Source organism: Lepisosteus oculatus, chromosome 14 (genome assembly GCF_040954835.1).
Source record: "Lepisosteus oculatus isolate fLepOcu1 chromosome 14, fLepOcu1.hap2, whole genome shotgun sequence".
Taxonomy (NCBI): domain Eukaryota; kingdom Metazoa; phylum Chordata; class Actinopteri; order Semionotiformes; family Lepisosteidae; genus Lepisosteus; species Lepisosteus oculatus.
Genome location: NC_090709.1, coordinates 51,322,697 through 51,347,168, shown reverse-complemented (window position 1 = coordinate 51,347,168; position 24,472 = coordinate 51,322,697). Strand labels below are relative to the sequence as shown.

General features: G+C 45.4%; 6 non-coding genes across 6 annotated transcripts; 4 read left to right on the top strand and 2 right to left on the bottom strand.

Moving 5' to 3' along the window:
- Window positions 1–6,832: 6,832 nt before the first annotated feature.
- trnav-aac (transfer RNA valine (anticodon AAC)) lies at window positions 6,833–6,905 on the top strand. Its single transcript has one exon. It is a non-coding gene; the product is annotated as a tRNA-Val (tRNA).
- Window positions 6,906–8,245: 1,340 nt separating this feature from the next.
- On the top strand, window positions 8,246–8,318 carry trnav-cac (transfer RNA valine (anticodon CAC)). The gene has a single exon. It is a non-coding gene; the product is annotated as a tRNA-Val (tRNA).
- Window positions 8,319–8,939: 621 nt separating this feature from the next.
- trnad-guc (transfer RNA aspartic acid (anticodon GUC)) lies at window positions 8,940–9,011 on the bottom strand. The gene has a single exon. It is a non-coding gene; the product is annotated as a tRNA-Asp (tRNA).
- Window positions 9,012–10,035: 1,024 nt separating this feature from the next.
- trnaf-gaa (transfer RNA phenylalanine (anticodon GAA)) lies at window positions 10,036–10,108 on the top strand. The gene has a single exon. It is a non-coding gene; the product is annotated as a tRNA-Phe (tRNA).
- Window positions 10,109–10,217: 109 nt separating this feature from the next.
- Window positions 10,218–10,290, top strand: trnav-aac (transfer RNA valine (anticodon AAC)). Its single transcript has one exon. It is a non-coding gene; the product is annotated as a tRNA-Val (tRNA).
- A 12,258-nt stretch (window positions 10,291–22,548) lies between these two features.
- Window positions 22,549–22,622, bottom strand: trnak-uuu (transfer RNA lysine (anticodon UUU)). The gene has a single exon. It is a non-coding gene; the product is annotated as a tRNA-Lys (tRNA).
- Window positions 22,623–24,472: the final 1,850 nt, after the last annotated feature.

The following is a 24,472-nucleotide window of genomic DNA, read 5'->3' as shown; positions in this document are numbered from 1 at the left end:
CCAAATGCTTCACATGAGAGCTTTCATAGCTCCACCTGGTGGTTTTACAAGATATTCCACCCTACTTCGATACATCATGCGGTATCCTGCAGTTCTTTGCGGAACGAGCACTGCGATTTACTGCAGCATACCTTGCACATGTTGAATGGTTGGATCTGTAGTTCTACTCAGTTTGGTGAATTCTTGATAAACCAAACTGGTGCCCTCCCTCTAACTCACCATTCCTCCCTCATGGTAGTGTATGCAGAGAAACACATGTATATAAACCCATAGGGTCAAATGCAATGGACTTCCCGAGTTAAAACACAGCCGCGTACTAAGTTAGTATGGTACATTCTGAAGATCATCTCCCGCTCCAAGTTCAATTGCAGCAAAAAACATGTGGAACAAAGTTGGAGCTCAGCTCAACTTGTGCTTAATCCGGTTCCAAGGGCTCGGCATTGTTGTACTAATTAGCCCGAACTGGAGAGGACTGTACATCAGAACACTTCAGATTAGTAGAATAATATGTAGGCCACATTAATATACAATTACTTTTCTGTTTCTCATTTATATTCAAACTAAATTTCCTGACAAATCAGTTAGTTTTTAATTTAAGAATTGCATTTAGGCTACAATTCACCTGATGAGGCTACGTCATTATTAAATGAGATACCCAATTGTAATTAGTCATGAAACAAATGAGAACAGCAGCTGTGCATTTGAAATTAAACACTACTGTATTATTGCAGAATTAATTTTGTTTAACACTCCAGATGAATAAGCAGACATCATTACAGCTAAATCGTTACAAAAGACACCGACTAATAATCAGTAAAGTTAAGTTTTATTTTTAACAGAACTGGAAATTAAACTTATAAAAATACTTGAGCAAAAAAAAAAACAACACAACAATTGTTCCTCTGACCTTCTAAGCATTTTTTTTAAGGCAATACATTTCTTTAGCAGGGTGTGCCTTGTGCTTACTTTTCAGAACTTTGATTTTCTCTCTCTCTCCTGTGTCAGTTCAGATTAAGCTCTTTAAATCAGTTCCAACATCTTCCTTCAAAGTGGGGAAGTGCTTGCTGGCGTGTTGTTTTGCCAAGTCGTGCCTATCCTTTATGACGGTATCTTCTGACACCTGCGCACAATCCAACAACATTACAAGACCAGCACTATAACAGGAGTCATAAGAACACAAGAAGCCACATTGAACGAGCTTTCAGAATTGTAAAACATTGCTTTGCTTGTCTGTCATTTGGTTTGCATACCAGTCCATCAAGAGCTAGCACAACCCTGGCTGTTTCAACACAGTCATTGGATCACAGCCACAGGACAGAAAAGGGACTGTAAACCATCATAAATCACTTAAGATGCCGAGTTTTTTCCTTTAACATGCTTGGGTGCCACCTATTTCCTCCTCATCCCTGCTTTCCTCCGATAACCACAAATACGGAGACCCATCACTAAAATATTTAACAAATCTATCCAGTTGACTCCTCGATTTTATAGAACACATTAAAGCCTCACGCTACATTTATATAAATAATAGTTTAAGTTCTGTTCTCTTCACTCCCTAGCCATTCAGGGACGCCAAATATGTAACGTTGCCATAGCCAAAATGTAATGTAGTGGCTCTCTGAAGGCACCAGTTCTGTAGGGTTTGGGCATTTACTGAGACAATTATTAATTGTAGCAGTAAATCACAAAGTTGATTCTTTTGATGGCTTTAGAATCCAACCATGCGACATAACTCAAACAACGCACACACACAGGTACTAATACACGAGGATACATTTATTAATACATAGAATATGCCTTAAACTAACAGATCTTATCGAGAGGGTTATCAGAATACAAAAGATATATATTCAATCAGTTACAAAGAGTTACACATATCAAGAGGACATACGTTCAGTATATCATTCATTAAGATCGTTTCGTAAAGTGAACTTGGTTACAACTTCTACATTAGATACTCAAACAAGTACATAACTCTTAGGAATTAAATTGATATCAACTGGTTGGGATAACAATTGAATTCTCGAGCTGTAATGCATTGAAGTTGAATACTCATCCAATCTCTGGGGATTCAGATCTCCCTCGGGCACAAAGAAACAGTTGCAGGCTGTTGCTGTCCAATCCGCGCTCTCTGGCTCGGTGCCAGGCTGTGCTGTGCGGCTTGCGACGGTGTGCTGCAGATGCTCATTGTTGGCTTTAACTAGCAAAGTTTGTGCACAGGAGAAAAGATGACTGTGGGTCCCAGCAAGTCAGGAAGAGGACCGGTTCATTCCTGATGAAGAGCTAGTTCTGAATAGTGATTCAGCTTTCCACAGTTCCGACCTGTTCACGAGGCCTGCTGCTGGTTACTCTCTGGCAACCTCCACTCTAGACTCTTATAACAAAGGAAGGTTCTGGCACTCGGACACACTGGCCATTCCGTGGTTGTCTGGGCTGAGTCTCAGGATGGTCAGGAGGCGCGCTGCGAGGATGTCCTGCCCTTGGGAGCCTTCTGCTCTTGGGCCGTCCTGCCCTGGAATTCTCCTTTGAATTCCCTTTAGAACAGTCCACAGAATCCTCTCCAGAATCCCTTCTGAATCTTAATCTGAATCTTACAGGCTCTCTGTGTTGCCTGTTTTTACCTGGAGGAACTTCAGCTCATTGATTGGCTGAAAGTTCCATGGGCATCAGAGTCCCACGTGGGTTACTCGGCCCTACCAGTCCCTGATTGGTTGATCAAGGTGAGATATGAGTCACTTAGTCCTGACACTTAGTAATGCAGTCCAGATGTCCAACTCGCACTCCCTAGACAGATAGGCGCCAATGGATGACCATTGATCATGATAGCCAGGCTTAGCTAAGTGCATCCCCCTGTGGGAGCTGTCCTTATCAAAAGAAAACATCTTGCATGAATAGTTTCTCTGTGGCTGCACCACAGAGATGAACAGAGAAATGGGGCCTCATTTGGGAAGCTCAGAAACACTTAATTCTGCCTTATTATTAAGCCTCGCCGCTACAATAATTAGTAAATGTCACTTTTGTAAATACACATATTAATCAACTTCATTATGAATAAATGTGGTATGAGTGTTAAGCAATTTTAATTAAGTATTACAATGTTGTCAAGCAGATGCATAAATTCAGTACGTGGTAACTATTATTTCCACTATATTCTGGAGCCTTCTAATGCAATTCATCGTTACACCAAGTATGGTACTAAGTTGCTCAAGCCATATTAAGAGGTGGTTTAAAATAATTCACTAGTTTAGTCACTTCTAGAGGGCAACAACTATTACTCTGTGTTCGTTGCAATTGAGAACAGGTTTAGTACGGTGCTGGACTAAGCACAGCAGCAACGTTCGTTGCAATGGGACTTAAGGTGGAGCACAACTTCAGACCACAGCTGCGTACTAAACACGGGTTGAACGCCTGTTAGTACTTCACTTTCAGTTTGTTGCAATTAACCCCTAGACTTTGCACTACTAAGGTCTAAATCAAGCTCAAGCAGAGACAACCCATTAATGGCTTTCATAACTTCCATTAGTCTCCACCTCTGTCTTCCCTAACTCATTCTTGATCTTCCTAAACTAGGTGTTTAACTGTAATTCAGCCCAATTATACTGATTAGCCTGAGAAATAAATATAATAAGCGCTATTCCTGACAGCCTGAAAAGAAACACAGATTCCTATAGCCTCAACTGAGCAAAAGAGTCAGTTCCTGCACTTTCTGAAGTATTATTTAAAAAAAAAAACTCCAGCACTGGCTGGAGAGGCTGTGTCCGGGCTCAGCGGTTATATAGGACAGGACTCAGCGCGCAGCAGGTGTGACTCGTTGCTCTGCGCTGCCCGTGCGGAATGCGCGTCTCCTCCCTCCACACGCCACCGCCTCGCTAAACCGCCTTCATACTCCCCAGCAGCAATAACATCTCCATTTATTACATTTATTCTTCCCTCTTAACCTAGAAAACTGCTGGGACGTTTCTGTGAACCGATAAAGCTCTCTCTGTTGGTTTTCACACGTAGAAACAATGCACGAGCTGAAAGCAGGAAGTCAAGCACTCCTCCCTCACTGTATATCTGGGTCCAGACTTCCGAAAACTCCTAAAAGTGAATTTCCAGAACGCCATATTAAAGTCTCCCACCCGTTCGTTTCAAATACATCAATTAGATGAGTTTGGGTTATTTTCTGATGTATTTTAATAGTTTGGCACTGTGCCTTGTTAAATATGTTACAAGCAAAGTTTATCAACTTCATGCGAGATTTTGCGTGGATACAAAAACATTATATGATATCTATAACACACGTGAAGAGTGAATCTGAATTAATCAGAATGCTTTGCTGCACCAGAATTGTTATTTACGTATTTTAAAAATACATCTGGTGCATCTGAAGACAGAATAAAACCCAGAACTGTAAAAGGACGACAGACCATTAAACTGTCTGGTGATATTGCTGCATGGGGCGCAAGATCACAATAGAACACGTTATTGTAAAAAATGTTTACATTCGTGAATGAGTATTTTTTTTAATTATACCAAATGTCCGTTAAATAATGAATTACGTTTATCAGACCATAACACTATTATATGAAAAAAAAACATTTACTATATATGCATTTAACTTGCTTTTTTAAAAAAACATGACAATACGGTAGATGAAAATTGTTGTTCAGCGCTCTTGTATTAAATATACTCTACCAGCCTTTTAAGTCATGTGTCAGAAATAAAGTGTATAAAATTCGCTAAATCAAACAAAACACAAGCGCTACGAAAAAAAAAAGGTGTTTATCCTGCAATTTTATCTTGCTGAAACGTTTTTTTTTTCTGTGGCACTAACGGGCTAACGGTTAGGATTCCTGGTTTCCTGATTACATAGAAATGTGTCTCTCTTGTCTTACGGTGTCCAAATGACCAGTTCAGTGTAGAAAGGAGCAGCGTAAAACACCGGGGTAAAGTTAGCTTGAAGTTCGAAAACGATTTTGCCACGCCTGTAGCGTTTACACGAAACCTCTTAGATTCGCGAGAATACTTGCTTTGTGCATAAAATACATTGTGAATGCTTTCTCAGCCTTTACTTTTTCGTTTATATTACAGTTTTTGGACCAAGCACGAATATTCTTTTGTCCATATCTTCGCAACGGAAGCACAGAACGCCTTCAAACCAAATGCATTTTAAAGACCACGACGTGGATATTTCCACAGCCTCTACATCAAAGTATCAGTGAGCTAATTATCTTTTTTTAAACCTCCGGTTTTTCATCGATGCGTAATTACGCACTAAGTGGAACCCGGGGGACCGCTGTATACACAAGTTCACAACGCGAGAAATGCTGTTCAATACGGCTTCATGCGAAAAACCCGTATATGACCATAGGCAACAGAATAGCGCAGTCTCCAATTACTCGGACTGTAAGCACGGGAATAAAGCTTTGTCTGAATTCTGAAACCCTTCCTTTACGTCCTGTTTTCATTCAGGTAAGAGTCAACTATATGCACAATACTACTGACAGCAGGAAGATTAAAATATTCTTTACTCAGCAGCTTATTAAAAACAGCTCCCATGATGTTCAAACCGATTTTTTACACAGAACACTGACACAGCTTTGCGTTCTGAATCTCTTTTTCTCGTGTGTTTATTTAATGTGGCACAATGCACTGGAATAGGGGTATTCTGTTCACAAACCAATAGCATTTAAACCACAGCACCCACAATGCTGCAAGTAAGTGTTTTGCACACTAAGAAGAGAGCGATGTCTTCCTCGTTAGTATAGTGGCAAGTATCCCCACCTGTCACGCGGGAGACCAGGGTACATCAGGACATGCATTGAAGTGAAAGCAGGATGCGCTGCGACATCCACTGTGCAGATCCCGCCACACTAAGAGGTGAGTGGGTCTGTTCGATCACAGCGCTAGGCGAATCCCCAAACAGTGTGCGTGGCAGCAAACGAAACGGGCCTGTGTCCGCCCGGTTTCGATCCGGGGAAATCGGGCCCAGTAGTGGTGGGATCTGTACAGTGCATGTCGCAACGCTTCAATGTGCTTCCTGATGTCCTACCCTGAGAACAGAAAAGACAGCATCCACAGCAACAACAGCTCAGGTCTCTACATGGGAGCTAAGCTGCCCCCATCTCCTCTGTTCTGCGGCTCCTGCGGAGCGGAGTCCTGCCTGGAGCCGTGTTTGCAGGCGGCGGCTCCCCACACCTGTCTGTGCGTCGTGTCCAAGAGCTCCTGGGAGGAAGAGAGAGCCCTCCCACTCGGGGGCTTTTCCACGGTCTGTGTGAGGAGGGGCGGGTGTGTCCAGTAGCTTATCGAGCGGAAGCCTGGGGCGGCGGAGAGCTGTGATCGTGCAGACCTTGAGGTGTCACCTCTTTGTCTGCTTTCCCGCCCCCCCTCCGCCCAAGCTCTGCTCAAAAGTAGCCCGGCAACCCCTCACACCTGCACGTGTCACAACCTAAGGTGCGGTCATGAGACACCCATGGGGTGTCGTTCTGTTCTTGCTAATTGTTTCCTGCCCCTCGCAGGCAGGAGTCCATGCGAGGAAGATGTGCTGGACAGAGCTCAGAGGGCGCACCTGGGTGGCTTTCCTTCTGAGTGACGTTCCTGCAACATTCTCCCGCTACTCTTGGTGCGCTCATGCCACAACACAGGAAGGCTGGAGCAGGTGGCTGTGGGCTTTGCACACCGCCGAAATAGCTCAGTTGGGAGAGCGTTAGACTGAAGATCTAAAGATCCCGGGTTTCGGCATTTTGTTTCATCGCGCCCTTTGTTCCTCTCTCCAGCGCCCCCTGCCTAAAGTGACGCGTCCCTTTCTCAGCCCGAAACGCAAGCGAGACACCAGCAGCCATCCCTGCAGGTTTCTGTAGTGTAGCGGCTATCACGTTCGCCTAACACGCGAAAGGTCCCCGGTTCGAGACCGGGCGGAAACAGCCTTGTTTTGCACGCTCCTGTACTTCACAGAGGTCTTGAGCGACCGGTCATTTGTTCCCAATGTATTTCCGGTGCCTTCGTGCACTCTTGTACCAAACGCACGTTCCTTCTGTACGCGGAGCCGATCTTTTGCAATTGGGCTGTGCCGACAGACCAGGACGAGCTCTGTCGGCTCAAAAGCAGCGCAGGACCTGCAAGAACAACAGAAAGATTAGCATCCAGCGGGGGCCTCTTAGTGAGCCCAAGAGCTCATCAAGAATCGGCTCCAGCAACAGGGCTGGGCGCATTGTTCCATTCTCCGCCCACTCTCGGTGTAAACAAGTCCCTCCTGGTCTCTGCTTGAAATGCACTTTCCTGCGTTTGCTTTGGTGTAACTGGCTTCCCCTGCATGGGCGAATGTGAAGAAGATCCTTAGTAAGTCATTGAAGAAAACCGAGAAGAGGTCGGAGTGGCCTCTGTTGTTCATCAACGATCCAGTCAGGCAGTACTCCTCTGTAAAGCGCCGTTCGTTCACGTCGATTGGCTTTTTTTTGCCTTCATTCGTGCGAGTAGTAAAAGCAGACGCCCCTATTCTGCCGTGAACCGGATTCGAACCGGGGTTGTTGCAGCCACAACGCAAAGTACTGACCACTATACGATCACAGCGAGTTACCGAGACACACGCGGCAGGGCGGAAAGGGCTGTGCTCTCTTCGTGTGACATAATTCGGAAAAGTCCTGACGTTGCATTTCAACTGAGCCCCAGTATACATCGACCCTTCGACACTCTGAGTGACAACTCTCTTGCGTGTTTTCTCATATTTATGTAGTTTGCTTGCATGATGCCGGGAACAGCATGGTTGTTCGCTGCCATATAGTCTAGCGGTTAGGGTTCCTGGTTTTCACCCAGGCGGTTCGACTCGGTTTTGCCTCCTGCTTTCCAAAAGATCAGCACCGTGTACGAAAGAGCCGCATTAAAACTACTCGAACGTGCAAAACGTGCGAGAAGAGGGGGCGCTTGTTTCCAACCGAAACTTCTCGCGTGTGAGACGAGCTGATCATCGCTGTGGGAGGGTTACTCTGGTAGAAAGGGCTGACCTTCGGCAATAGGATTTATAGTCTCCAAGATGATATTTGCACTTTCTGGAGAGGCGATTTTCTCCACTTCAGTAGCCCGATTTCGTCGATTGCGTGGAGAGGGCTGTAGAATGTGGCGCCGCCTTTCCTGCTCCGTCCATGACAGGCGTGCTGGTTTCTGGAGAGAGAGCACGGTCCATCAGCGCACTCCAATAAAGGCACTGGAAGCAGCTAAATCGCATTGGCGAAGCTCAGCACTGGGCCGCTGGGCACGTCTTACCACCGTTTCCGTAGTGTAGTGGTTATCACGTTCGCCTCACACGCGAAAGGTCCCCGGTTCGAAACCGGGTGGAAACAGGCATCTTTTGTCGCCAGGCACAAAAGGAGATTGGGGATTCGCCTAGCGCTGTGATCGAACAGACCCACTGGACCCACCTCTTAGTGTGGCGGGATCTGCACAGTGCATGTCACAGCGCATCCTGCTTTCACTTCAAGGCGCGTCCTGATGCACCCCAGTCTCCCGCGTGACAGGTGGGGACAGGTGACAGGTCCTATACTAACGAGGAAGACATCGCTCTCTCCGACCCCCGGCATCGTGTCCCGACCCACCGTGCTGGAAGCCGACGCGTGCTGTGATTCCTTTACGGAGCAGAAATGACAACCGAGGAGCCGAGAGATTATTTCAGCATTTCGCGTCTGAACGGAAAACACAAACGACCAACTCGGAATGACTTGCCTTTGACGCTTCTCAAAGCGTTCTATGTGCATCGAACAGACCCACTCACCTCTTAGTGTGGCGGGATCTGCACAGCGCATGTCGCAGCGCTTCCTGCTTTCACTTCAATGTGCTTCCTGATGTCGAGTCGACTGCCGTGCGGAGGCTCTGAAAGCGAGAGCAATGAAAAGGTGCATGACGCTGTGAAAGAAAACAGAGAAGTGAAAGGCAGTCATTTCTCTAAGGAGGTGAAAGAAAAGCTACTCCCCGTCGGGGAATCGAACCCCGGTCTCCCGCGTGACAGGCGGGGATACTTGCCACTATACTAACGAGGAAGACATCGCTCTCTCCAACCCCCGGCATCGTGTCCCGACCCAGCATGCTGGAAGCCGACGCGTGCTGTGATCCCTTTACGGAGCAGAAATGACAACCGAGGAGCCGAGAGATCATTTCAGCATTTCGCGTCTGAACGGAAAACACAAACAACCAACTCGGAATGACTTGCCTTTGACGCTTTTCAAAGCGTTCTTTGTGCACGACGACTGCGCCGCCTAGCAGATACAAAGGGGTTGTACAACTTTGAACAAGCAAATGGAAGAGGGCTAAGCCCCCTCTCTTTTAGCCCAGGTTCGATCTGTCTCCCAGAATCACCAGGGTGCACACACACACACACCCGTGCCGTTGAAGTGCTCTGCTTCATTTCTAAGGGCAACTCAACATTCACTCCTACCCCGAGTGCAGAAAAGACAGCATCCACAGCAACAACAGCTCAGGTCTCTGCACAGGAGCTAAGCTGCCCTCATCTCCTCTGCTCTGCGGCTCCTGCGGAGTGGAGTCCTGCCTGGAGCCGTGTTTGCAGGCGGCGGCTCCCCGCGCCCTGTCTGGGCGTCGTGTCCAAGAGCTCCTGGGAGGAAGAGAGAGCCCTCCCACTCGGGGGCTTTTCCACGGTCTGTGTGAGGAGGGGCGGGTGTGTCCAGTAGCTTATCGAGCGGAAGCCTGGGGCGGCGGAGAGCTGTGATCGTGCAGACCTTGAGGTGTCACCTCTTTGTCTGCTTTCCCGCCCCCCCTCCGCCCAAGCTCTGCTCCAAAGTAGCCCGGCAACCCCTCACACCTGCACGTGTCACAACCTAAGGTGCGGTCATGAGACACCCATGGGGTGTCGTTCTGTTCTTGCTAATTGTTTCCTGCCCGTCGCAGGCAGGAGTCCATGCGAGGAAGATGCGCTGGACAGAGCTCAGAGGGCGCAGCTGGGTGGCTTTCCTTCTGTGTGACGTTCCTGCAACACTCTCCCACTAGTCTTAGTGCGCTCATGCCACAACACAGGAAGGCTGGAGCAGGTGGCTTTGTGCTCTTTGCACCGCCGAAATAGCTCAGCTGGGAGAGCGTTAGACTGAAGATCTAAAGGTCCCTGGTTCGATCCCGGGTTTTGGCATTTTGTTTCATCGCGCCCTTTGTTCCTCTCTCCAGCGCCCCCTTCCTAAAGTGACGCGTCCCTTTCTCAGCCCGAAACGCAAGCGAGACACCAGCAACGGTCCCCGCAGGTTTCCGTAGTGTTGTGGCTATCACGTTCACCTAACACGCGAAAGGTCCCCGGTTCGAGTCCGGGCGGAAACAGCCTCGTTTTGCACGCTCCTGTACTTCACAGAGGTCTTGAGCGACCGGTCATTTGTTCCCAATGTATTTCCGGTGCCTTCGTGCACTCTTGTACCAAACGCACGTTCCTTCTGTACGCGGAGCCGATCATTTGCAATTGGGCTGTGCCGACAGACCAGGACGAGCTCTGTCGGCTCAAAAGCAGCGCAGGACCTGCAAGAACAACAGAAAGATTAGCATCCAGCGGGGGCTTCTTAGTGAGCCCAAGAGCTCATCAAGAATCGGCTCCAGCAACAGGGCTGGGCGCATTTTTCCATTCTCCGCCCACTCTCGGTGTAAACAAGTCCCTCCTGGTCTCTGCTTGAAATGCACTTTCCTGCGTTTGCTTTGGTGTAACTGGCTTCCCTGCATGGGCGAATGTGAAGAAGATCCTTAGTAAGTAATTGAAGAAAACCGAGATGAGGTCGGAGTGGCCTCTGTCGTTCATCAACGATCCAGTCAGGCAGTACTCCTCTGTAAAGCGCCGTTCGTTCACATCGATTGGCTTTTTGCCTTCATTCGTGCAAGTAGTAAAAGCAGACGCCCCTTTAGGTAGCCTGTCAGCACCCGGAGTTTTCCCCTTCTGTAAGCTCTCCATAGCCTCTCAGCTCTTCTACTGTCAAATCCCCCTCAAGTATTTCCCTATCTTCTTCACTCAAAACGTTTTCTAGCTTTGAGGTAAAAAAATGAATTTCTTCATCCTTTACCTCTGTAGAGCTTCTCTGTCCTCTCCCTAGTTTCTGGTCTGCTGTCCTTCCTGTCCCTCTCTTTCCCTTGGGCTATATATTTCCGGGTCTTGCACTCTGTCCTTGCTCAGCACTGACGTTCGGATGTCCTGAGACCCGCCTAGCACCAGGGCGCCCCACGTCCGCTCCCTGAGGGCACAGGTTTCTATACGGCATTCCTGAACTCTTTGCACTAATGAGCCCGGGCCTTTTTCCCGTCTCGCCGCTATGCATATGGGTCTTTTTCCGCTCTCCTGCTCCCCACGGTTAGTCCCTTTGGACGTCCGTGACAAGAAGGCCTCGATGCAGGAGAGGATAGCACTCAGCTCTGTACTCTCTCTTCCCTCCTCATCAACTACACTTTCCATGACAGACTTGGAGCCTACCACTTTCCTGAAAAAGAAGCGAGTACACTTCTCATTTTCTTCCAAGAACTGCACTCAGCTTCTTAACAGCACTCCTCGACTACTTTCTTCCGCTATGCTCCGGATGTCCTTTTTTAAAAGGGCGATATCCTCAAGCACATTGAAGCCACTGTGCAGCATCGTGTAGGGACGCTGCAGCTGCCTCTGTTTCCTGGCTAGCACTCCTCTCCGTCTGGCAGCAGCCTTCCTTCCCTCAGCCATGAAAAAGGCCCTTGTCCTCACCTTCACCTCCTCCCACCACTCTCCTACTGACCCATACAGACACTGCAAGGACACCCACTGTGATAGTTTCTCCTTGTAGCGGGATACTACCCCCTCGTTCTCTAGCAGCTTTGTGTTGAGTTTCCAGAGGCCTGGGCCAAAGACAGTCCCACCCTTGAGTTCCACTCTACACCCTAAAGCCTTTTGATCTGAGAAGAAGACAGGCTGAAGAGTGACCCCAACAACTTTCACTCTCTCTGAGACAAAGCAATAGTCAATTCTGGAGCTGCTATTCCCCTCTGACCATGTATATCCTGCTGTTGTGGGATATATACATCTATATGTGTCTGAGAGTTTAAAGTCTTGAACTAAGTTTTGCAGGGCCAGTGAGCTGGAATCCAATTTTATCGGGCTTTTGGCTAAGATCAAGTTCAAGTGGCATGCCCGTAGTTCCTGTCTTTCCAAAGTTCTAGAAGGTGATCGAAGATCCTGAAGAGTGCTTGAGCTGGTATCGCCCTAGGTTGAGACTAGGGGGTTAAGGCCAAGCAGCAGCTGAGCTGGGTGGGATCCGGCAGCAACATTCTCTCTCTCTGCTCTCTCCTCTCCCCTCCCCCTTTCTCTTGCTCCGCCTCCTTGGCCTCTTGGCTGGGAGTAGGTACTCGTGGCCTGCCCGCGGTGCTTGCTTTCTTCCTCGAGACTCGGAAGCGCTATCCGCTCCCTCTCCCTCTCTCTCTCTCTGCCTCCTTGGCCTCTTGGCTGGGAATAGATACTCGTGGCCTGCCCGTGGTGCTTACTTTCTTCCTCGAGACTCGGAAGCACTATCCGCTCCCTCTCTCTCTCCTCCTGCGCCTGCACCTAGCTGGGCTTTGCACACAAGGACAAAGTCCAGGGCTCACTCGCTGCTCCTTTAGCAGCTAAACCCTCCTCTCCACAGGACCTTGCTCTCTCTCTTTCTCTCCTTTTTTCTTTTTTCTCCTTTCCAGATGGCAGACAAGAAGACACTGATCCGGTTCCACTGGACTAAGAAAACAGAGACGATGCCAACTGCGAAATCCTTTTTCATTACCTTTCTGAGAAGGATCCTGCAGTTGGTGGCCGGAGATCTCTACTGCCTGCAAGACAACAAGGCAGAGAGATACATGGAGGCCTACATGGCCACGGTCGCCTCATATGAAAAGGCAACGAAAATGATCAGAGAAAAAGGTAAGCACCCCCGTTTCTCTGATTTCAGGCCGGAGCCTATGAGGAAGACAAACCAGAGGACCATCACAGTCCTCACATACAACCCCTACGTACCAATGGAACTGGTAACAGCTTACCTAGAGAGGTATGTAACTGTGGTGGGCAAACCGACGGAGATCAGGGACAGTTGCGGCGTCTGGTATGGCAAACGCCAGTACCGAGTCCTCCTGAAAGAGGACCTAGAGGGCGTCAATGGTTTCCAGCACCCCCGGCCTGCTTAAACATCGGAGACGACAGGGGGTACCTTTACTACCCCAGGATGCCGGATTTCTGCAAGAAGTGCAGACAGTCCGGCCACATGGAGAACACGTGTGACATCGTCAGATGTCACAACTGTAACAAAGAGGGGCACCTGGCAAAAACCAAAAAGTGCGACGGATGCGGCGCCGAGGGACACCTCCTTCACCAATGCAAGGTAAGCAAACCTTTGTTTGCGCAGGTGGTGGAAGCCGGCCGGCAGAAACCGGTCTCAAGACAAAGGGAGAGAGGTGAGAACAAAGAACCCGCACCTCCCCCGCAGAGAACCGAAACTGCCGAGGCCACACCCCCAGCTGCACCAGTGCCACAAGATGGCCGCCAGGACGACGGACAAAATGGCTGACCGGAGGAAGGGCCTTAATAACTCCCAGCAAGAAGGGAAAGAGAAAGCGGAAGAAGAGATGCAGGGCGGATCCGCCTTCGGAAGGACAAAAGAAAAGAGTGGTAAGGGAGAACCGTTTCCTCGTCCTAGAGGAAGCGGAACTTTCTTCCCCCGAGGTCCAGGAACAACCGGAGGAGGCAGCCCAGGAAGAGGTAACCCCCTCCCCCGAGGCCCAGGGACAACAGGTAGAGGCAGCCCAGGAAGTCGGAACCCCCTCCCCCGAGGCCCAGGAACAACAGGAAGAGGCAGCCCAGGAAGTGGAGCCCCCCTCCCCCAAGGCCCAGGAGCAACTGGAGGTCCCCAAAACTCCTGGAGAAAGGGAAGAAAAAAGCCTTCCCGAAGCAGTGGCGGAGAGTATCCTCGAGGAAGACGAGGATTACTTTGAAGCCGCCGTGGAGCCGGGACTGATGGTAGGGCTGGACCTGTCCAGCATGTTTACCTTTCAGTCCCCAGCGAGACCTGGAGGGAGCCCAGCATATTCCCCCCAGGACCCAAGGAGAGGAGTTACATCTAGGCTAAACAGTGCCCAGATGTAGACTCCCAAGTTTTCCACTGTAAGCACAAAGAGAGGAGGTTCAACTTTCACTTGTTTAATCATGACTGTGAAACTTACCTTTCTAACAACTAACGTGAGAGGGCTAAGAGACCCGGTGAAAAGACGGGGAGTCTTTCATGATCTGGCCTCAAAGTCTTTCTCAGTTTGTTTCTAACAGGAGGTCCACCTGAAGGATGAAAGCGACAAGCTGACATTCAGCAGGGAATGGACGAAGGGAGAATCATGCTGGAGCGTAGGAGGGGTCCACTCTTCCGGAGTGGGAATCCCCCTCGGAAACCCAGAGATGACGCTGGTTTCCTCCTTCTCGGTGGTGCAGGGCCGGATCCTGGTCGTAGACATCGACTGGAGGGGGCAGAAGTTGAGAGCAATTAACGTCTATGCTCCAACAGAACCCTCTATCCTGAAGGAAGTGTTTGCTGACCTGGCCAGCTGCTGCACCACCAACAGACAGGTGGTGCTTGGCGGGGACTTCAACGTCGACCGGGAGAAGGGGAGCGATGCTAGCTCGGCAGAGCTGGAGTCGCTACTCAAGCAGTTCTCCCTGGTAGACGGTTTCAGACGGTGCCGCCCTAACGACGCCGTAACGACATGGAAACACTCCCGGGGAGTGTGCAGCCGCCTGGACTACATCTTTCTGCACACGACCTGCTCCCTGGAGTCGGCGACGGTGTCCCCGGAGTGGTATTCCGACCACGAGTGCGTGACGGTGGTGGCTAACACCAACCTGCCGGCATTCGGTCGTGGGTACTGGAAGCTGAACCGGGAGATACTGGAGGAAGACGACTTCAAGGCACTGTTCCGTAAAGACTACGCGAGCTGGGTCGATCTGAGAGACGGCTACAGCTCCATGGTGGAATGGTGGGAGTCGGTGAAAGACAGGACCCGAACCCTGGCGCAGACGTACTGCAGACGGAAGGCGGCCAGGGAGAGGAAGGAAGCTGCATGACTCCAGAGACAACTAGAGGAGGAGTACAGCTCGGCTAACGGGGGAGGAGCCTTCAATTCAGCCCGGGCACGGGACCTGAAGGAGAGGCTCCGCAAACTCAATCAGGTCCAAGGAGCCCAGAAAAAGAGGGTGATCCACGGCCTGAGACGAGGAGATGGAGAGGAAGTGCTGGACGAGAGCGACAAGGTAGAAGCGGCCACCGCTTTCTACACGGAGCTCTTTTCAGAAAAGCAGACGGAGGTGGAGGCAGGCGATGCTTTTCTGGAGGAGCTGAAGGCACGAGTACCGGAGGAGGTGAGGGAGGACTTGGAGGGTCCGATCGCGGCCGAGGAGCTGAAGCTCTTGTCCATGGAGAATGGCAAGGTGCCAGGGCCAGACGGACTCCCCAAGGAATTCTACACCTGCTTCTGGGACACCCTGGCTGCAGATCTGGTGGAAGTGGCGCAGGAGATCTTCCGCCGGGGGAAACTCGGAGACACCATGAGGGAGGGCATCATCTCCCTGCTCTTCAAGAGCCCTTAGCAGAGACGGTGAGACGGGACCCTGTCATTGACGGCCTTTAGATACCGGGAGGCGCGGGGGAAACCCTGAAGATCTCCCAGTATGCAGACGACACAACGCTGTTCCTGAGGTCGGACAGGGGGTTGAGGAGGGCCCTGCAGGTCATGGAGCAATACTCCAGAGCCTCGGGGTCGAAACTCAACCGCCGAAAGAGCAAACTGAAGTTCTTCGGGCCCTGGAAGCACAGGACGGCGGCGCCGGAGGGTCTCGAGCTCTGCACGGAGCCCCTCAAAATACTGGGGGTTTCCTTCCAGAGCCAGGACAACGAGACCAACAACTGGACCAAGAGGATCGCCAAGGTGAACGCGAAGCTGGGTCTGTGGAAAACGCGGTCGCTGTCCTACACAGGGAAAGTGATGGTGTTGAAAGCAGACATCCTGCCGGCTTTGGTTTACCTGGAGGTGGTGTATATATTTCCACATTCTTAAGAGGAGATTTTCTCCATTACTGTAGTCTGACTTCCTCTTTTGCTAGAGAGCTGTAGAATGTGGAGTCACCTATCCAGCTCTGGGAGCAGTGTGTAGATAACAGGTTTGTTACTGCCAGATGAGCACAGTAAATTAATACAGCAGAATAAACACACTGTGAGTATTTGAAGGGAATTAACAATCTTTTACGTCTCAATGCTGCTGTCATTTCTGTAATATTGTGATTATCACGTTCATCACACATGCGCAAGATCCCCTGTTTGAAATTGGGCAGAAACAGGTGTCTTTTTATCTGTGCAGTGTTTTATGGATCTTGTTTTGTCTTATTGCAAGAATTCAAATTTCCTGTGTCATTCATCACATCACATCACATCAAACAGCCAGCAGATCATGTCACCTTTCAGATAGTCATTCTTCTGCTTCCTAAATTTCCTAGAGACAGGTCTTTTCAGCAGAACTGACAAACGTGGCAAAGCAACCTGATAAGACCAGGTCCTAGAAGTCACTACTCAGTCAGTTGCTACTGCCGAAATGCAAGCCCTTCCTCCAGCCTGAAGAAGTTGATCCTACATTACTCATGAAGAAGATGTATCTACCAAACCTCAGAGAGCTGAGCTGGATCACTCCCCTTCTGAATGACGTTGCAGTAACACTCTACCACTCCTCTTCGTGCACTCATGCTGGAACTTTGGGAGGCTACTGCAGACAGCAGAGGTTGGATCGTACACAGAGGTTGAAATAGCTCAGCTGAGAAAGCCTTAGACTGATGCTCTAAAGGTCCCTGGTTCAATCTGGGGTTTTGGCATTTTGTTTCGTTGCGCCATTTGTTCCTCTCTGCAATGCCCTGTGTCCAAAGTCACACTTCCCTTTCTCAGCCTGAATCCCAAACTAGAGTCTTTGTGTCCTTGAGTCCCTCTTTTACCGACACTGATGAAGTACAGAAATAACTTAACATGTTTTGCACTCCTTATGGTGTTTTATGGTGGGACCTGTATTTCTCTATGAATTTCCTTAGTGACAGCCCATTTGTTTTCAATATATTTCTGGTGACGTTATTACATCGGTCTCCCCTGGTGGCTTGTTTTCATATCCCACTTCTGACAATGACTTTTCTTATGTCACTTTGATGGGAGTACACTTGGAAAAAAAAACTAAAATGTGTGTAGTTGTTTCCATATCAAACCTGTCTTCCATTTTATAAAGTATTCCACAGGAGTGAATCAATTCCTTTTTTTAATTTTGCAAATGACCCTGCTGTCAAAAAAACTAAATTCCCATGTAGCCGAGGAGTTGCTGAAAAGCAACTTCACTTTGATGTTTTGTGTTGTTATAACTAATTCATCTCCTTTTTAAAAAATAGATTTATGTAGAAGAAAGGTGTCTCACACTACAGTTTAAATTGTAAACAGGTCATAGAAAAAGCTCCTTAGCTCCCTGTCAGGAATCAAACCCCACTCTCCTGTATGACAGGCAGGGATTCTCACCATGGTTAAATTGCAACCGTAATAATATTGACAACATTAATAAATGCATATATAATTGAAATTGAAAACATATCTAACACAGCATCTTTTCTGGTTATATACCACAATGCATTGCTGATATTTGTTGTTTGCCATTTAGGTTAAATACTGTCATGTTTTTCTCAGCAATCGTCTTTTGATGCGTAAGTATAAATAATGATAATACTATTTGAATACATACAGGTCTTAATATTATTTTGATTAAAAATAGTACGTTAATAAGCAATAAATGGCATATAAAATAGTGTGAAGGTGAAGATCACACAAAATCAACTACAAATGTGGGAATTTTAATTTTTTAGGATTAAAAATTGCATGTAGCACATTAGCAACACTACAGTAATGCTAATATAACAATAGTCTTAAAAACTCCTGACCTAATTCCTTACAAATGCTGATACAAAATGTGAATGATTTCAGAGTTTTGGGTATTGGGTCTCCTGATAGAGATCAGAGATGAACTGAGGCATGTGGGAAAGTGTACAGAACTGGTGAACTCACAATTCTACTTCAAGAGGCTGAGCACAATGGAAGAGTCCTGTACACACAAGTGAGTCCTTGACAACATGGACAATCAAAACCTACTGGTTTGATATTATATTCTCTCTGTGGTGTAGAAAATATTCACTACTAGTATTATAAGTTACAGATAGGTCATTATATGACAGCTTACATCTGATTAATAGGATCCATCTCTGGCATACATTCTTATTTTTAGTTTATAATGTATAATCTTGCTAATTTTTTAATGCCAAAATAAAGTGTTTTATAAAAAGCTTCATGTTCTAAGAAATTACTACAACTTTTGAACTTTGAAATATGGCCACTTTGTATTCTAGGACTTCATGTATTCTAGATACATGGAGTTAAAATGTGAAAATGTGTAATGGGTATGTCTGATTAGTTGATTAGTGAAGATCCAGTAGTAAAAATAGCTTCTAATATTATTTCTAATATAATATTATTTCCAGATAAACCAACTTTGGAGAGTAGGCAACAGTGATTTCAAAGAATGTGTGTTCACAGTGTTGTTAAGGTATTGCTTATAGATTTTTTAAATGTTTTTACATTACATTTTTATTTTGATCAAGTTAAAATATCCACTAAATTTAGCTTAAAGATACCTTGTTAACCACTGAATTTATTACATTTGATCCTAAATATTTAAATAAACGTTGAGTGGAAACTCGCTTAAAAAATGTCTAAAATTTGGCTTTCAGACTTATGACAAATAAACTGACGATGGAATACAACTTCGCTGGCACAAACCCTAAAGATCAAAAACAAAAGAGCGGCCTGGGAGACACAAATCTTTATAGAGCAATTAAAGGTACTCTTATTCTATGTTGTACTTTCAAACTTTGGAAACTGTTTAATTAGGACAGACTTTATTGCTGAATTACTATGATGCATGCTAAATTTACATTAAATAAGCTTAGTAAACCTTAATGGCTCTTTTTTGAGATTATATTCAAGAAGAGATTAATCATCCGTTATTTGAGTACTAATATTATAGAATTTTCTCCTAGCTGTGGTGCTGAAATCCCACCCAACAGGAAGTCTGGTTCTAACTGTTAGGACAATTAGACGGTGTTGCAAATGCTGGACAGCAAAAATCGACTTAACTTCAGATTGTAATAATATTTTCTTGGAAATATAGAAGTTGTAAATTTTAAAACTTATATTTGAATTGAAATGTGGTTTTGAGTTAAATATTAGCATGTTCGTGTAATTAGTTTGTGTTTGTAAATATACTGCCATGTTACTAGAATTTGTAGCTGAAGTTTACTAGTTGTTTTTTTATGATTTTTGATGATTAGCCACATGTTGATTACAATATTATATATAATGTATAATTTGAACTCGATATTTTTCAGGAGTGAATGATTTTCAGAATAAATTTCTAAACCAAATCATTGGCTTGATTTACTAGTTTCTATGCCTATAAAACATAGCTTTGATGTATAATAGACCTTTAACCATATATGTATTATAGTCCTCTAAAGTAATCCGTATAATAGAACTCCAACCATATATGTATAATAGTCCTCTAAATATATCTGTATAATAGAACTCCAACATTTATGAAAAATGGACATATAATCTTAGATGTATAATCGACATATAAAAATATAAGTATATTAGAATTTCATTCTAGACTAATTATGGACCACATTTATACGTCTAAGGTATGTGTTTAAGAGACATATATTCTACATCTTTTGCCCACTGGGATTGACCTTATTGATACTTGGAGAGAATACAAATGCTTTGCATGTATCGAATTAAAGCACCTAACAACTGAGAGAATCTGAGTCGACATCACTCGGCAATTTCAAATAATGACCAACATCATCAACTTCAAGGAAAATAAGATTCACACATGTAGTTTTATCTTGGAATGGAGGGTGGGAGAATTAATTTATAATCCCATTGCATCTTGAGCGAAACTATTTTAAAAATATGACGCAGATTTGTTCAAGACACTTTAATCGCCTTAAAGAGAGTTTTCATGAAGACGTCGGCTAGCTCTCCACTGTTAATTGACGGGCTTTTGAAGAAACTGTTCTCATACAACCAACATACAAATTACACATCTTAATAAACATGAACGGAAATCCGTGTTGTGAATAACATAAAACTGTCACTACACATGATTCCTTGAGTCTGGCACCTAAGACCACTCAGCCATCCTGACAAGCAGTGGAGGCTGTTGTGTTGAATGTGCCCGTTGCTTTGTCGAAGGATTATGAATACTACTTATAGCAAAGAATGTCTATCAAATTATCTGCTGAGCTGTTTTATGTATCCGGCCACCTCTTTCCTTCTTACTTTGCAGTGAGCACAATTCTTTCAGTTTCTTCTCTTGTATTTTCCTTGCTATTTTACTGTCCCTTTCCCCCATGTGGAGATGGATCCACAACTGAAACCCTGTTTTCACCCTGTGTTTCTGCAGCTCAAGTCTGTATGAGGAGTTGGAGTTGTACAACTCCAGTGGTGCAATCGGTCAGCGCGCGGTACTTCTACAGCAGTGCACAGTGGAGTTATGCTGAGTTTGTGAGTTTGGTCCTCACCTGCTGCAGTGTGGCCTGTGTTTTCAGCTACTGAAAGCAACTGACGAGTTAAGGTGCTAGAAATGAGGTTTAAATTAATTTGAAAGAAACAAGTAAAGGTTTATTCTGTGTCACACCCAAAGAAAGCTACACTGCTGAAATGCTGTGTTTCCTTCTCATTTCAGCATGGAATAAGTAGTTGCAAGAAAATCAGCCACCTGAATAGGGACCCTGAGATGAAAAGTCCGATATTTCCTGACTGGGCTGTTCCCATCTACTCAGTTTCTTTCTGAAACAGTGTTTTTCAAGAAATACTTACAATTTGTGAAATTTGAAATACAATCTTGCTTAAAAATGCAGATTATCTATTTCCCAAAAACTGTAAATGGAGAAAACTAACCCGTTCGAGTATCTGTGGCACAATTGCTTAGTGTGGTCAGATCGAAACTGAAATGATAGTAAGGTGCTGGTTGAAACACAACCAGGCATGCCTTTCTCACTGATCCAACATGAATATCATCTAGAGAAAAAAGGGCATATAATGCTTAATACATTATTAACCTATTGATAATTACAGAGAATACAAATGCTTTGCATTTCTCGAATTACAGCACGTAACAACTGAATACCTGAGTCGATAGCATGGGGCATTTCCAATAATGACCAAAAGCAATTTCAAGGAAAATAAGATTCACACATGGAGCTTTATCTTGGAATGGAGGGTGGGAGAATTCATTTATACTCCCGTTGCATCTTGAACTAAACTATTTTAAAAATATGACAGATTGGTTCAAGAAACTTGTAATCGCCTTAAAGAGAGTTTTCATGAAGACATACGTCTGCTAGCTCTCCACTGTTAATTGACGGGATTTTTGAAGAAACTGTTCTCATACAACCAAAATACAAATTACACATCTTAATGAACATGAAGAAAAATCTGTGTTGTGAATAACATAAAGCTGTCACTACAAATGACTGAGTCCTTGACTCTGGCACCTAAGACCACTCAGCCATCCTGACAAGCAGTGGAGGTTGGTGTTTTGAATGCGCCCGTTTCTTTGTCGAAGGATTATTAACTACTACTGATAGTTCTTTTCTTCTTATTACAGAGATTTCTACATTGCAAGACAATTGACGATATAGATAAAGTCTTGGTAAACGAAACAGGCACAGACAGGGTTCAAACCTGTGATCTTCAGTTTACAAGACCAACGCTTTTCAACTTGGCCACCGCGCCTCCTGTTCTATCTACTTTCCCATCAAGGCTAACACGTTTTTAAAATTAAAAAAAAAAAAATCTTTGTGCACAAATTGTAATGGTAGGAGGAATAAAACAAATATGATAATGATATAATTGTTCAAGTTAATTCTATTGAAACTGATTAAATCACATGGAAGCAACAACAACAAAACCGTGATTCTTTTTTACAGGAAGACGCATTCCGAAACGTATCTCTGTAGTTTTAGAAAAGCTTTGAACGGCGGATGTATACAACACACAAACAGTATTCTAATTGCAGACTGCAGATCTGTGCAGCAATCGTACTCGATTTGACTGAGATTACGAAATACTTTAGCAAACATATTCAGGTTTCCTTGAACCTTTAATAGAAAAACTACATCGTTTCCAATCTCCAAAGTCACTGTAAACTCGGCCATGATGTTCCGCAGATGTGCAGTGTGCCTTTCCTCTTGTTGTATTCAAGAGAACTCACTGCGGGAGCTCCTCACCGTGTGTCCTGTACTCTACTGTGATTTCATTTAGACTATCTACGTGGAGTAGAGTGACAAGATCTACTTGAACATTTTTGGTTTGTGAAAGGAAACACTAAAGAAAATACAAGTGATGGACATTTAAAATAACCACAGTACAGCTAGAGGAGTGAAAGATAAAAGACGATTTCTAATGACATTCACAATAGATTTAAGAAAAGCACACCCACCCAAACAGGGACTTGAACCCTGGGCCCTCAGATTAAAAGTCTGATGCGCTACCGACTGAGCTGTCTGGGGTCTGAAAACAGTAGACACTCTCAGGATCCTCACAAGTCACGTGTCTCTTGTGCCGAAGAGTAGTCATACCTGACCCGTCTGGAATGACCACAGACAGACTTTATCCAGAAGCGACGGCACCACTCCCAGTAGAATGAGAGAGAAATACAGAATGACATGGAGAGTCAAGGGTCTCCCACAATCCATCTTTCCTCACATTACTGATTTTTTCACTAACATTTTGACCTTTTCACAATCAGATTTTTTCACATTTAATAAGATCTTTTAATCAACAACATTTAAGAAAGAAAACAAATGGAACATTTTTTGGAACAATAATAAAAGCTTTCAATGCCTTGGTTGTATAAGTGTGCACACCCTTTCTAAATGGGGTTATAACTGTTGAAATGTAACCAGTCACATTCCAAATTGTGAAAAAGGGTTATTTGCCTTCCCCAGACATCAATTGTATTGATTCTGATAAGTCCTATTTAACATCAGATGATTTCATATAATGAACCAGATCTCAGAGAACAAACATTCAAACTGCACAGCGGAACCTGAAGAGAAATCCGTCTGCTGATTGACACGGAATAATGTCGTTACAAATTATCCTCCAAGCTGTTTTAAGTGTCCGGCCATCTCTATCCTTCCAACTTTGCAGTGAGCACAATTATTTCAGTTTCTTCTCTTGTATTTCCCCTGTGTTTGTACAGTGTCAGCCTGTGTAGAAAGAAAACTCGCACAACTCCAGTGGTGCGATTGGTCTCAACAGCAGTACCCAGTGATGTCATGTTGAGGTTGTGAGTTACCTGGAGCAGTCTCGCCTGTGTTTTCAGCTACAGAAGCTCGCTGTTGAATTTATGTTGGTTCTTCTGTTACGTTTTCCGCTCGATGGAGCTGTATTAATTCAGGCACACCTGCTTCCACAACAAGTTATTTATGCTCACATACCAACATACTGCAGGCACCTCTGATACTGTCACTGCTTGTGTTCTTGCTGTCAGCCTACTAATCCACGTTCATCCACATCTAGAAAGATTACTACTCTAGTACAAGAGCGAAAAATGAAACGAAAGCACAACCACTTAAAAAAAGCATATTTGTCAAACCCTGAAGTCGATGAGGATGGGATATGAACCCAAGCGTGCAGAGCACGATGGATTAACAGTCCATCACCTGTGCTGCACTGGACACCCTGTAGATGATCAAAAGCACATTGAGCTCTTTGGTAATGAAATTGCCAGATAAATGCCATTTCACATCCTTTCTCAACTTGCTCAGCGAGCAGGCTCAGAGCACACCGAACAAGATGTGACAGAGCAGTGTGTCCAAGTGGCTGTAAAAGGACAGTGCTTTGCTGGCACTGTCGTTTAGTTGGTTAAAGTGCCAGGAGATCCTGCATTCAAATCCCAGCGGTGCCTTTATTCCTGTCTTCTCGCACCGTTTATCATTATAGACAACATGCTTCTACATTAAGTTTAATGGAGCTGTTCATTTAGTTTTTGACACAACTTGTTTTTCAAGAAATCCACACATTGCAAAAGATAAAATGCTCATCTTTCTTATCAGTGCAGAAGAATTACTGCCAACTGGCAAGAAAATGACAACGATATCTTTTAACTTTAGCTAAAAAATATGATATGTGTTAGTTTCTATGACACACTCAGTCAGGGTGTCCTTCAGTTAAACAAAACGTTGGTAGATCAAACGCACCCAGAGACACACTTCAAATTAATCCACCTTCTCTAAATGTGATGAGTTTCTTTGCACATCCTCAGCCAACCTGATGTTTGCAGAGATTTTAAACTTTTGACACGAGTCAAACTAGAAGTAAATAGTTGAGTACCTAATTCAATATCACCGGGAATG